Below are 13124 nucleotides of genomic sequence, written 5' to 3'. Positions count from 1 at the left end.
AAAGCTCAGCTGAGATGCCCTGAACGCATCTTCCCATGAAAACAGGGCACTATTGGATCTGTCGATACACTTTTTATATAGGAGGTATGTCCCATTTCACCTATTAACAGTGTTGTAATTTACACCAAGTTCCTTGGTTTTGGCCCTTCTTTTTAAAGTTTGAAGTGACAAGTATCAGTCAAAGGACAAGAAATAATAGTGATACAAACCAGTGAGCGAGAATAAATGTCTCTAGGAGACAATTAAAAGACCGCAAGAATTTCAGGAGTAAGCACAGTAGAGCACTTATCCTTAAGGCAGCACCAACATGATTTTGGTATAAAAGTGAATCAGGCGGCTAGCCAGGCCCCTGATCCCCTGCTCTTCCCACAGGCAGGAGCACCACGGTGGCAGATGCTACCACCTGTACCAGCAGCCACAGCTAGTTTTGTGGTCACCAGAGAAAAATGTCAGCCCTTGGGCATGCACCAAATTCCACTTACTGCACCTTTTCACCTGCGGGTTACCTGTCACAGTTCTCAGGGTACTGGAAAACAGTCCAGAAGGTTTTACATCTGAGGCATTAGCACAAACCTCTCTCTTCCCCTCTCTCAGAAGACAAAAAAAAAAAAAAAAAAATCATAGAAATTTCCTCTCCAGCAGCTCCAGCATCCTCAACTCACCTCCAGTTTGGGAGGTGGGACATACTGCTGTTATCATCACGTTACACAGAAACATTTGTAAAAATCTGAAAAAATTATAATGGAATGTTATATTAAAACACCAATCAAGTCACAAAAGGACTGGAAAGTTCAGTGACTATGAGAGTCACATTTGAAAAAATTTGCATTGTTTTCAAACACCCATCTCTCCCTGCCCCCCCCCCCCAAAAAAAAAAAAAAAAGAAAAAAGAAAGATTAAAATATTCCTTTCAAAAGCATCACTGATTTGGAGGGAGAAAAGTGCAAATGTTTAAAAAGCATTGTTATTCTACCTTCAGGTAACATAGAAAAAATGCCAGACAGGTACATTGATAAAAGCATAATGAGTAATAAACCAGTCCCTTAGATATACCACATTTTTTTTTTAGTACTTGAACAGGCTTAAATTCAAGCGCTTGATGCTGTATACACTGAGCATTTGCAATCAGCTTTAACAAAACGCTAACAGTATACATTTCTTGTCAGATTAAAACCTTACAGAGTATTTCAGTGCTGTACACATCATTAAAGCTTTAGGGGCACCAAGGTTAGTCTCTGGCCAGCTGAGAAGCCATTGGCAGCCTACTGAATGATTTCTATTTCTTTCAATGATAGGAAGAAAAGGGTGCTTTTCCTCCTTTTTGTTTAGCACTCGTGCCTAAACACCCATCACTGCAATTTATCACAATTCCTCTAACTACTAAACAGTTAAATCCAACAACTTAAAGCAGCAGGAGTTTTAAAGCAACAATGGTTCTGCAGTTCTGTTTCTTCTCTTCCCGACAGTCATTTACGCTACTTAACCTATTACATTTCTGACATTACAGATATATTCCAATTATGCAATCATTACAAAGAAACATGAAAACAAATGCAAAAGGACAGAAACATTTCTGTAGGCTGCCTAGAAAGAGAAATACCCTACTTAAATTTATGGATGGAATCTGGACTCAAACTAATGGGAGTTCAATTGATTTCAAGAGAGACAAGGTTTTGCTCCAACTCTTTCATCATTTCAGCGTGGTCCCCTGCAACTTGCACAGCTCCAACCTCCAGGCTGAAAGCCAGGGACATGCCAAGCTGGCTGAAATGCCTTTACACACTCCAACTGTCTCCCTCTTCAAAGACAAACAATTGTAAGGCAATACAAGTAGTAGTCTCTCCTGGAAGCATGCCATAACTTAATTCTGGTAAACATGAAATGGAAGAATATTCCAACGTTATCAGCCTTCAATAGAGGTGATCTGCTTTTCCTCCTTCATAAACTATATCACTGGAGAGTCAGAAGAACTTAGAGAAGACGACAGGCAGTGAAATAGCAAGGAGATGGTAGTTACAACATATAAAAAAAACCACTCCCAGCTCCATCACACACCACAGAAGCTGAAACCTGCAGAATTTTTCAACTCTAGTAAACAACAGATCAAGCCACAGTCACGCTATCGAACTGCCTGAATCCACATGAATTTCAGAGCAAGACATCCACTCCAAATAAGTCGGTGCATGAAAGTTGGGCTGGGTGTGGGCTGCAAAACCAGGACTGAATGCCAGCCAGTGCCAGTTTCAGAACTGAGTTAATGGAGAGGGATGACAAAAGACTGTAGGAGAGCAGATGCTGAAGGAAGCAGACTCATTAAAAGGCCGTAATGTTATTGTAGCACTGATCTAAGCTGTCTCAGTAGGTTGCATGGCTGTGTATCAAAAGGGAATTGGAACCTATGGTTTGTCCAAGTTATTTCAAGTTTTTCAGCTGTCACTTTAAGCAAAAATCTACATGCTTTTATAGATTAATTACTAGTTAGCCTGAAAAAAAGAAGACTGGATAAGATGGCAGATGCAAAAAAGACCTCCATGTTCAACCAGCTTCTGCAGGACAGAACACCTGCAGCTACTCACGAGCAACAGTATCAGCAGATGCTCATTTGCTGGGGCACCATCCCACCTCATGTCCCTCCCTCCAGGACCATAACACATCAGTTAAAGCAAGTTTAACCACCACTCTTAGCAGTCTAAACTGGTTTTATAACACTTAACTTAAGGCATGCCTGCTTACAGAAATGTGTCATTGCTCTGCGTTCTCCCAACACTGCGGACATGTTTTAATCATGCCTTACCACCCTTCATTCACACAGGCTGAGACAGGGCTTTCTCAAGTGGCTGTCGTTTTGCTATTAGAATATAAGCTTCATTTTTAACTGTGGATAAGATGAAATCCAAAAACAGAAGTTCTCTGTTCCCTTCCTTTCAATCCCACCCCCCCACTTAGATTCACCAGAAACGAAACAGGATTTATCTTATTCAATTTTTAGCCCTTTTTTATGAGAATGTTTTTATTGGCCTGTTTTGTTATTCAGAACTGTGAGATCTTCTGCTAAGCTATTCCTAAATCAAGACAGCCATCATTCACATCATCTTGCTCTCTAGTTTCCTTTAGGACAGACACAGGACTATACAGCAGTTCCTTCCCTGATAGCCTCTGTTCTGCTAACACTGATGCTACCAGCAGCCCCTGCCACGCGGGCCGACTATAATCCAGCCTTTAAGTGACAGCACAGACGGGCACGACTTTTAGCTGGGCACTACTGACATACAACTACCACTAAGAACCCACCGAGAAGAGCGGCTTTAAAAACAAAGAGAGTACTACCTAAGAACGGACGCACCTGCATTACTCAAACCCAGCTCTCACAAGCGAAGCTGGCACTACCCCTACATCTTCAGATGTGATGACTGCGGTAACGCTGGATGGCTGAGAAGCACAGAATTGGGAGAGGAAGAGTGGCACATTTCAGAGCCCCCTGTGCTCTTGCAGGCTGTTTAGATACCAGGTTTGCCTCCATAACTCTTTGTGTAGCCACAGTTCAAGCCCCAGCTCCAGTTTTTTTTGGCACAGGAAATAAGCACGTGAAAAAAGCAGCACAGTACTGAAACAGAATGAATAATTTCTAACACCAAGCAAGGTGGTTGGGTGAACTAGCAGAGACGAAAGGGGAAAGAGAGGTGAGAAGATAACAACCAAAAGATCTACTTTTTTTTTTCCCCCCCAAATATCTATAGAAACCCTGAAGACATCTGATACAGCAATAAAGAGAGGCACTGAAAACAAGGGTCGAAAGGTACCATGATCATGGCTATTTCGGTTAGAACAAACACCGAAATAGCAATATGGATTTCAAGGACCAACAATTATTTTCTATAGCTATCTCAAGGCCAAATGCTTATAGGGCTGAGAACCTTTTCATCCCAATCCTGGATACAACTGCTCGTATGTTTTCTACTGCGCTTCAATTTTGGCTTTCTTTGAATGGCAGAGATCTCAAATCCACGCCCATATCTGCATACAAACCCCAAGGTTGGCGTTGTTAGGCAAAACCAACAACAAAAAACCCACTTCAGTATATGAGAACATAAGCAAATAAAATAATTGCAAAAGTGAAAAGAGGATGGAAAGGATGCAAAATATTTAGTACACTGATTTTACAGCAAGCATAGTAAGCAAGCTATACACCCTTAAAACGGAAGGGGAAAAACAGATTAGCTGCTTTTTAATATTAATGCTGGTAAATCTTCAACAGTTGCACAAATCCTTCAAAAATTATGATTCCCTTTGCAGCTGAGCTCCTTCTGCAGTGCAGTTGGAACGGCTGCTGAGTCTCATGCGGCTGCTCATTTAAGCTGTTCCCATTTCCACTCTTAAGAGAGACTAGAATGTCCTAATTCAGTTTAATAAAGAACACATTGGACTTGGGGGAGGGGAGAGCAACGACGGCATTGGGAGGGGAACCGAGCAATTTCTCTACTTCAATGAAGTTTAAAAAAAAGGCAACAAAAAAAGAAAAACCAGCAAAACCAACAGTTGATCATCTCAGGAAAGTCTCTAGAAAAGGGGGAGGAGAAAGGAAGACAAACAAGCAGAAACATTTTCCTCTCCTTTTGATCTAAGTTATAAGTACAAAATGCACTCTGTGGCACTGGTAATTTAATGAAAACTTTTTTTCCCAAAACTAACAGAATTCTGGTTATTCAAGAAGAGGAGGCCGATTTCTAAATAAAGCCATTAACTCAATTTAGTTTAAGGGAGATACAGTTCCCTGAGTCCTGAAGAAATGAAGAAGGTTGCTTCAACAAATCTGATTATCTTCGCTGTCAGTGAATTGGCGTTACAGTTCCGAGGTACTTTGAAGGGTTCGGAGAACTGCGACTGAAGCAGGTATCGCATTACTTCACAAAAATAGCAAATATAAAATGATGCGATCTCCTCACAATACTGATTAAAAATAAAATACAAACCTTGACTAAGGCCAGAAGGGCACTTGAATTGCATATTCCATGACTAAGCGACTAAAAAGCCTACAGAAGACAGCATTAATTAAAGGGGCTGATCACCTGTGATAAACACAATGATTTTTTTTTAATATTCACCAATACATTACTGCATATTTGATCGAGGCTGAAGCTGTCTATGAAACCTGATTTGAAATCTCTTCAGCCAATCTGGGTTTACTGACTGCTTAGATGAAATAAATTGTAGTACCTTCTGCTGAGTCCTACATCAAGGGCAATACTCTCAAATGCTTCCTGGAAAATAAACATGTCCTATTACCAAAATTGCCCTCAATTTCATATTTTAGTTTACTTCTATTACTGAAGTGAGTGACTTGTTTTTCCCCAGCAAGATCCTAGTTCTGCAGACATGACAAGACCCCGTCATGAAGATCTTAGGACAGAGAGGTTAGACCTTGCCACTTATCGTATGGGGCTACGTTACAACCTCTGGTCACTGCTGTTGATTTGACCTCTACAGTGTTTACGCTCTGAAGCTTGTAATGTGATTGCCTTTTTCTGTAACTGTAAATGCTGTGAAACAGTCAGAGAACATATGCTAGGATTTGCAAAAACAGGCAAGAAGGAAACATCCTGAGACAAAAAAACAATTAAAAAAAACCAGGCAGAAGTAGTAGTATGTGGAAAATAGCATATGGCTAAGCTTTCAGGAGGGAGGGAACAGCTACTTGGAGCCCAGCATCTCCCCCAAAGGAGACAGTTTTCAGAAATGCAGCTGCAGGACCCTCTGAAAAGTCAATCCCTCTAAAATACATCATGTTCGTACCTAGCAATGGAGCCAAGTAAAATCCAATGGTTATGCAGAACTGACCACCATGGCTGCTGCTTTTTTTTCTTTTTTTTTAAATTAAGGTAATGTCCATTTTGCTTGTATGAGACAATGTAGCCAAGGTAGTCCTTTAAGAAAGATTTAAATGTATGGGGATCTCCTGTGTCATACATACTGTGGTACATAAAATAATGTTTTACAGGACACAAAGCCAACACACAACTAGTCATACTTGAGAAGTCCATCAATAAAGCCACAGAGACTGAGAAGCCCAAATTTTGGAAAACAGTCAAAAAGCTTTGAGCCTCATTAAACAAGCCAGCCTCATAGAAAGTGGACATATGATGCTGCAACATTACCTGATTTTTGAGGATTTGTGAGACTCCTGTATCTTGCTGTGCTGTCTTTGCCATAACATTTCATGCTGCTTTCATTCTGTGATCTCAAAGTGATGTATCTAAACATAAAGCAAAAGAATGGAAATTAGTTTCTCCCCCCATGTGATTATCTTATAAAATACCACCAGCTTGCCCCAAACCATGAGCATACCTGCAAGAATGAGCCTCCTGTTGTAACACAAGCAAATGCTAACTTCTATTCAATACAGTATCTCCATGCTACTCTGTTCTTCAAGTCACTACTGCAGAGGACATCTATCAGCACTATAACTCCCTTAAAGAACAACCAAGAACCTCTTTCCCATATCAATAGTGAGAGACTGCTTCATTGTCAAATCTCTGGGACTGATACATCCACAGTCCTTCAAATTACAGACTGAAATACGAGTAAATTCATCTTTTCTTCTTACTCAGCTTGGTGCCTATTGCAAAATGAGGAAGGGGTTATGTTGATGCAATAAATAAAACAAGATTGTCCTCTACTGCAAAGACTACATAAAGATTTCACAGCGTCTTACGCTGCTTTGACAGAACCCAAAGACAGGCTGGATGCTCTCACGGAGAGGAGATTTGCTGGCCCAGAGCTTGCAACCTACATGACGAGTGTCACACAAACAAGAGAAGGTATAGCAATCAGGAAGGGAGGGATTAATGAAAGTCAAAGGTGCAGGAGATACAATCAGGTTGTCACCCAGTGCAAAAGAGATATCTAGACAAGGCATCTTAAATTATTTAAATGAAAACAACACATTTGGTTTTGTAGGTGCTGCTGCCAAGACAGCTTTTAGGGAAGGCCCTGAACACCCGAGGGTGTTAAGAGAGCTGGCTGACGTCGTTGCGAGGCCACTCTCCATTATCTTTGAGAAGTTGTGGAGATCACGGAGGACGTCCCAGAAGACTGGAAGAAGGCTAATGTCACCCCCATCTACAAGAAGGGCTTAAAGGAGGATCCAGGAAATTATACGCCCATCAGTCTTACTTCAGTCCCTGGGAAAGTTATGGAACGAATCCTCCTGAGGGCTATCACAAGTCAAATGAAGCACATGACTGGGAAAAGCCAGCACGGATTCACCAAGGGCAAATTGTGCTTGACAAACCTGATTGCCTTCTACGACAGAGCAACCTGCTCAGTTGCTGTGGGGCAAGTGATGCACATTGTCTACCTGGATTTCTCCAAGGCTTTCGATATGGTTTCCCACAGCTTCCTCCTAGAGAAACTGATGTGTTACGGTCTAGACAAGTGGTCTGTGCGGTGGGTGGGGAACTGGCTGACAGGCTGCACCCAGAGGGTGCTGGTAAATAGCTCCTTTTCAAACTGGCAACCTGTCACAAGTGGGGTCCCCCAGGGATCGATATTGGGCCCAACGCTGTTTAGTATCTTCATAAGTGATCTGGATGATGGGATCAAGTGTACCCTGATGAAGTTTGTTGATGACACCAAACTGAGTGGGGGAGTGGACACTTCAGAAGGGAGAGCCACCCTGCAGGAAGACCTGGATAGGCTGGAAGAGTGGGCTAACAAGAACCTTATGAAGTTCAACAAAGACAAAGGTAAGGTCTTGCACCTGGGAAAACATAATCCAGGAGTGCAGCACAGGCTGGGATCTACCCGGCTGGGGAGCAGCTCTGTGGAAAGGGACCTGGGGGTCCTGGTGGACAACAAGCTCAATAGGAGTGAACAGTGTGCTGCTGCGGCAAAGAAAGCCAACAGGATGCTGGGTTGCATCAACAAGGGCATCACCAGCAGAGAGAAAGTAGTCATTATCCCACTCTACTCAGCCACACCTGGAATACCATATGTTCAGTTTTGGTCCCCGCTATGTAAAAAACATGTGGACAGGCTGAAGAGGGTCCAGAGGAAGGCCACAAAGATGATCAAAGGACTGGGAAGCCTGCCATATAAGGAAAGGCTGAGAGAACTGGGTTTGTTCAGCCTTGAGAAAAAAGGCTTAGGGGAGACCTTATCACCATGTTCCAGTATTTAAAGGGTGGCTACAAAGAAGATGGAGACTCTCTTTTTACAAGGAGTCACATGGAAAAGACAAGGGGTAATGGGTACAAGTTACTCCTGGGGAGATTCCAATTGGACACAACAGGAAAATTTTTCACAATGAGAACAATCAGCCATTGGAATAATCTCCCCAGGGAAGTGGTAGATTCCCCAACATTGGACACTTGTAAGATTCGGCTGGACAGGGTGCTGGGCCATCTTGTCTAGACTGTGCTTTTGCCAAGAAAGGTTGGACCAGATGATCCCTGAGGTCCCTTCCAACCTGGTATTCTATGATTTATTCTATGAAACAAGCCTGGAAGCTTAAGGTGCGATTCACAGCTCACTGACATCAATGGGAAACTCTTCATTCGCATCGAGCCCTGCCAGGTTTTGGAAAGTCATTCCAGGCTTAAGAAGAAACTGTCTAAATGACTGCTTGTGGGAGAAGGGCACAGATAACCTCAGTAACCTCGATCAACATTTTCCTCCTCTCACCTTCAGGCTAGATTCACTTGTTTAAATTATTCTTTAGAAATCTCTGATAGTGTCACAGTGCTTGGGACCTATTACTACATACAGCAAGAAGCCGCCCCCCAAGTCCAGCAGTTCCTTGCACAGAACAAGTGCCCTCCCTTAGCCCACCAGCAAGGTGGGGGAGATGAACTCAAGCAGCTCCCTTGCCCTGCCCAACATCAGCTTCTGCTTCCCCCTTCACCTTCCCCCAAGCCCACAGGAAAGAGACTGGTCCACAGCACAATCCAGACACCAACCCACTCCACCAAAACACGCACCACAGGAGACAGCGGAGCTCCTTACAAAGCCTGACCTGCCCAAAACGTCCTTCTTCGACAGAACACCTCAGCTGATGGTAAGTGCTGGTAGCATCGCACAGGGATGCATGGATTTTCTTGGATCCAAGTGAGTTTTTGCTTACAACTTTGTTGCGTTGAGTCCCAGTAACTAAAACCTGTGTGCATCCACATCTTGCTACAAATGTGAGCTGAAATGCTACAAACGTCCCCGAAAGCAAACCATTCGTTACCTGCTTGCATCCTATCTGCTGACGGCTTTTCTCAGAAAATCCCATGAATTTGCCTCTTTGTTGAAATAAGACAGTTTTTAATGAGCCCACATGTACTTAATGCTTTATCTAACTTGTTTTTTATACTGGTCTTTAACACCTTTAAGGCTGTAACAGGCATATTGAATCTTCTAGACAACTGACAGGTGTATACCATCGCTTTAGTGTTTGTAACAGGAAATATTCAGAGACACAGGGAAAACCCGAGGTTAACGTCACTGAAGCCAAAAGAGAAAGCGTTTTTTTTGCCTCAGTTTAACACAGCTGTTTAGAACCTACCAAGATGTTTAAATTTCATTAAAAAAACCCTGCTATATCATGAGCAGTGACCAAAGTCACAGTACATAGTTTTGCTTTCTTTCTCATTTATCCACCTGCTCTAGAACAACAAATGCTAGTATTAAATCTAAAAATGCCAAAGTATTCTGCAGACAAACCATCCCTGGCAGCTTCCTACAGAGGCCAGGCCGATGGACACTGGGAAGAGCAACAACAGGAATGCCCAGGAAAACCCCTTCCTGTTTTTCTTATTTGTCTTGGCTGCTTTTCCTACTATACCACCTTCATCATCAGAGCTACAATACCACCCATATGCAGTTGTATGTAAATTAGCAGATATGTGCAAAGCTCTCATACATAATACCATAGTTAAAGAATAAAACTTTTGGCATTTTAGAGCCAGAGGTAGTGAACTGATGGCTGATAAATACAGAAAACAGTCCCAATGTAATTAACACAGGACCAAACACTGCAAAAGTACATAAAATTCACAAATGAGGTTTTAATTCCTGCCATTAAATTTTAATCAGCATCTCTTTTTTTAAGGTTTGGATTAAAAAGCAATCTAACTTTATATTCCTTTGCCATATTCTTCAGTTTTGCTCCCATCCCAAGCCCCTAGATTTTACATATAACTGAAGCACAGTAAAGAGAAGCTGAGAAGTGAAGCCTACAGCAACATTTACAAATTAAGAGCTAAGTCAGAGATCAGCTATCCCATACACGCAATATAAATTTTTGTTCTTCTCTCTTCATTAGGATTGATGACACTGCTGGAAAATAAGGAGCACATAATACCTTTTATGGGAACGTGAAGCACAGACGAATTAGCAGAGAGAGAATGCAGCTAAATCAATTTCTCATCTCAAGATAGTAATGGAGGCAATTTCTTGAACTTTACTATGCTTGTAACGTATTGATCAGCAAAGCTTCACACTGAAAGTTAAACTAGGTATTTTTCCAGGGATAAAATGGAGGATGGCAGTAAAATTCTAGGCAACGCACCAAAGAACAGGGATTTTCTCCAGCCACGTTACAGTTCAGAAACTCAAAGTTTCCACCTACCTGCAAGTTACTGCAACACATGAGAGGAAGATTTCTAGATGAAGGCTGAATGAGTCCTGCAGGAGCCTCCACAGAGCAGATTTAAGGAGAAGCAGAAGGACACAGTGCTGCTCTAGGAGCGATGACGCAGACACCAGTACCGGTTACGTTACCTGCGCCATCAGGCTGCGGCAGCAGCTCGGGGGCAGCATTTTTGTTGCAATACTTCCGCTCCCCTTGGCTGCAGGTTGCCATACAGAATCATTTCCCAGAGGTCTTTCAGCCTCCGCTGTGACTACATCGTGCTCTGAGATGCTGATCCCCTTTCCAAACTTCTGCTACTTGCTCTGAGGCCTAATGGCAGGTTAGGACGAGGAGAACCTTTGTCTGGCTGATGAAGATGCCCCACTCAACCACCATGAAGAGCAGTGACAGCAAGGAAGGCCACGCACGTGCTCCATGCAACCCATGGTCAAGCCAGGTCAAGCGTGCCTGGCACAGGCCACGTGCTTCCAAGGACAACGCTACAGCTGCACAGCAGATTTTAGATATTAAAAGAACAATACAGATCAAAGATGAGGATACACATATCCTCTACCGAAGTAAAGTGAAATGTTAGACATATACCCTTCTAGGATAGCTATATTTACTTTAATGGGATGGACTTTTGAATCATTTGACATTAAGAACTTAATTGAAGTGTTAAAATTGGGAACTCAGACTTCCTATAGATCATCATCAGAGCATCCAAAATGTGATTCTGAGATAATAAAAAAAAAAAAAAAAGGGTCATTTGGGATTTCGGTTCTCCTGACCAGTGGCCGCCTGTCTACCTAACCATACACAAGCACCAGCTGATAACCTTCCCATGAAATGAAAAAACCTCACCTACTTTAAATCAATGAAACACAAGAGTTTTCTCTACTGTATTTGTCATTATTTCTATTACAACAAGGGTGACCAAGAGCATCCTATTATCTAAATTGTTGGTCATGATTAAACAGTATTTAATTATTTTTGGAGCAGAAAAGGAGAAAGTAAGCCACCTTAAGATAAGAAACATAAGAACAACAACAGAGTACATGTATTAAACAAGCAATAAAGATTGTAATATCAACTGGCAAAAACAGCAACACAAAAGTTGAAAGTACCAGAACTATCATCATCAATCATGTACCATTAATTTGGTTCACTTACACAACTACACCAGAGCACAGTCTCTCCCTACATGCTGGAAGTTCTCTCTTAACCATCAACTTCATGATTTTGTTGCCCTTCCCTGGTTCGTGTTCAGCTTTACTGGTTGCACCTTATTTCTTAGAGAAAAATTCAAATTATCTTCTTAGGACAGGATTCTTTACGCATGCAAGATTATTTTTATATGTTCGTTTCTACATCTTTGAAATGCTTCAGGAATATTGTGTTACATTTATTTCCACAGCAAACCTCTTAGACTAACGACACATCGTACAGATGAGATACTATGGCACAGACCGATTACGAATTCCAAAATCTAGTAATTTTTCACATGTAGGATCTAGCACTTCAGATAAGAGATACTGTACAACACTAGATTATGTTTAAAGCGGTTTTGACTCGAGCTACTGGTCAGATGCCTACCAGTCACACAAAGCAAACGGGTGCTCACGCTAGAAGAGACCACCATAGGCGTAACTGGTGACTACCCAGGAGATGCCTGCCTTGAGTGACTGCATCAGGCAGCTACCCTGTGGCACTGGCCAGAATATAACCCCGTTCCCTCGGGCAGGGCTCAGCTTGTCCCATCCAGGAGAAAATACTCTTTCTTGCAATTCCTTCCATCTTTCATTACATAACTTCAAACAACCGCAGCAAATTAATCGGGGATCCAACATAGCCTCCCTCTACAGGAGTTTAATTTATCTTCACAGCAAATCCATCATATGTACCAAGCTGGACAAGAGTTTTGTTGGAGGGGAAAAAAAAATAATAATAAATGCAGTTTACAGTTTTCTCATAAAGTGCATTTATGCAAAACAAGCCTAAAATGAAGTTATAAAAGCATACTCTCATTCTGGCGTTTAATCTGAAAGAGGTTGGCTTAATATCTTATCTGTGTGGTATCATTTAAAAAGGATTATTCCATTACACGGTATTGTCTAAAAGCTGGAATGGTTCTTCCATCAGTCTAATACGGCCTCTATGCAAACCAGTGAAGTTGAATAAAGTAAAATTATGGCAGTGACAGGCTGTCACCCGCCGGGGGAAGGCATACTAGTGAAACGCTCATCTGAGTTGGAGAGGTATTTGCCAACAGCAGAACCTCAGATTCACTCTGACAATCCTGTCTCCATCCCCACCTTGTAAGCAAGTGTGTTTGGGTAGGCAGAGGTTTGCCTGCCCATTCCTGTAACTCTTGCGCTCATCTGCTTCCTTCCTTGCTCTTCTTTCCCTAAGCCAGTCCTTTCTTCAAAACTGAGTCCCTTTCCAAGATGCATTTTCTTCTCCTCCGTCACGCCAGGTGTCACTCCTCTGGTACCTAGCCAGCCTCCTCTCC

The 13124-nt window shown here is 42.2% G+C and overlaps 1 protein-coding gene across 12 annotated transcripts in view; it reads right to left on the bottom strand.

The window, feature by feature from the left end:
- Nucleotides 1-13124, bottom strand: part of TRERF1 (transcriptional regulating factor 1) — a 102503-nt gene that overhangs the window by 23138 nt on the left and 66241 nt on the right. For all 12 annotated transcript variants that reach the window (XM_076334477.1, XM_076334476.1, XM_076334486.1 and 9 more), the window contains one exon: nt 6153-6250. The gene's annotated coding sequence lies outside the window, so the exon portion shown is untranslated. The remainder of the gene's footprint in view (nt 1-6152; nt 6251-13124) is intronic.

Source organism: Aptenodytes patagonicus, chromosome 3 (assembly GCF_965638725.1).
Source record: "Aptenodytes patagonicus chromosome 3, bAptPat1.pri.cur, whole genome shotgun sequence".
In the NCBI taxonomy this organism is placed as follows: Eukaryota; Metazoa; Chordata; class Aves; order Sphenisciformes; family Spheniscidae; genus Aptenodytes; species Aptenodytes patagonicus.
Note: the sequence above shows the minus strand (reverse complement) of the source record. Positions and strands in the feature narration are given on the sequence as shown.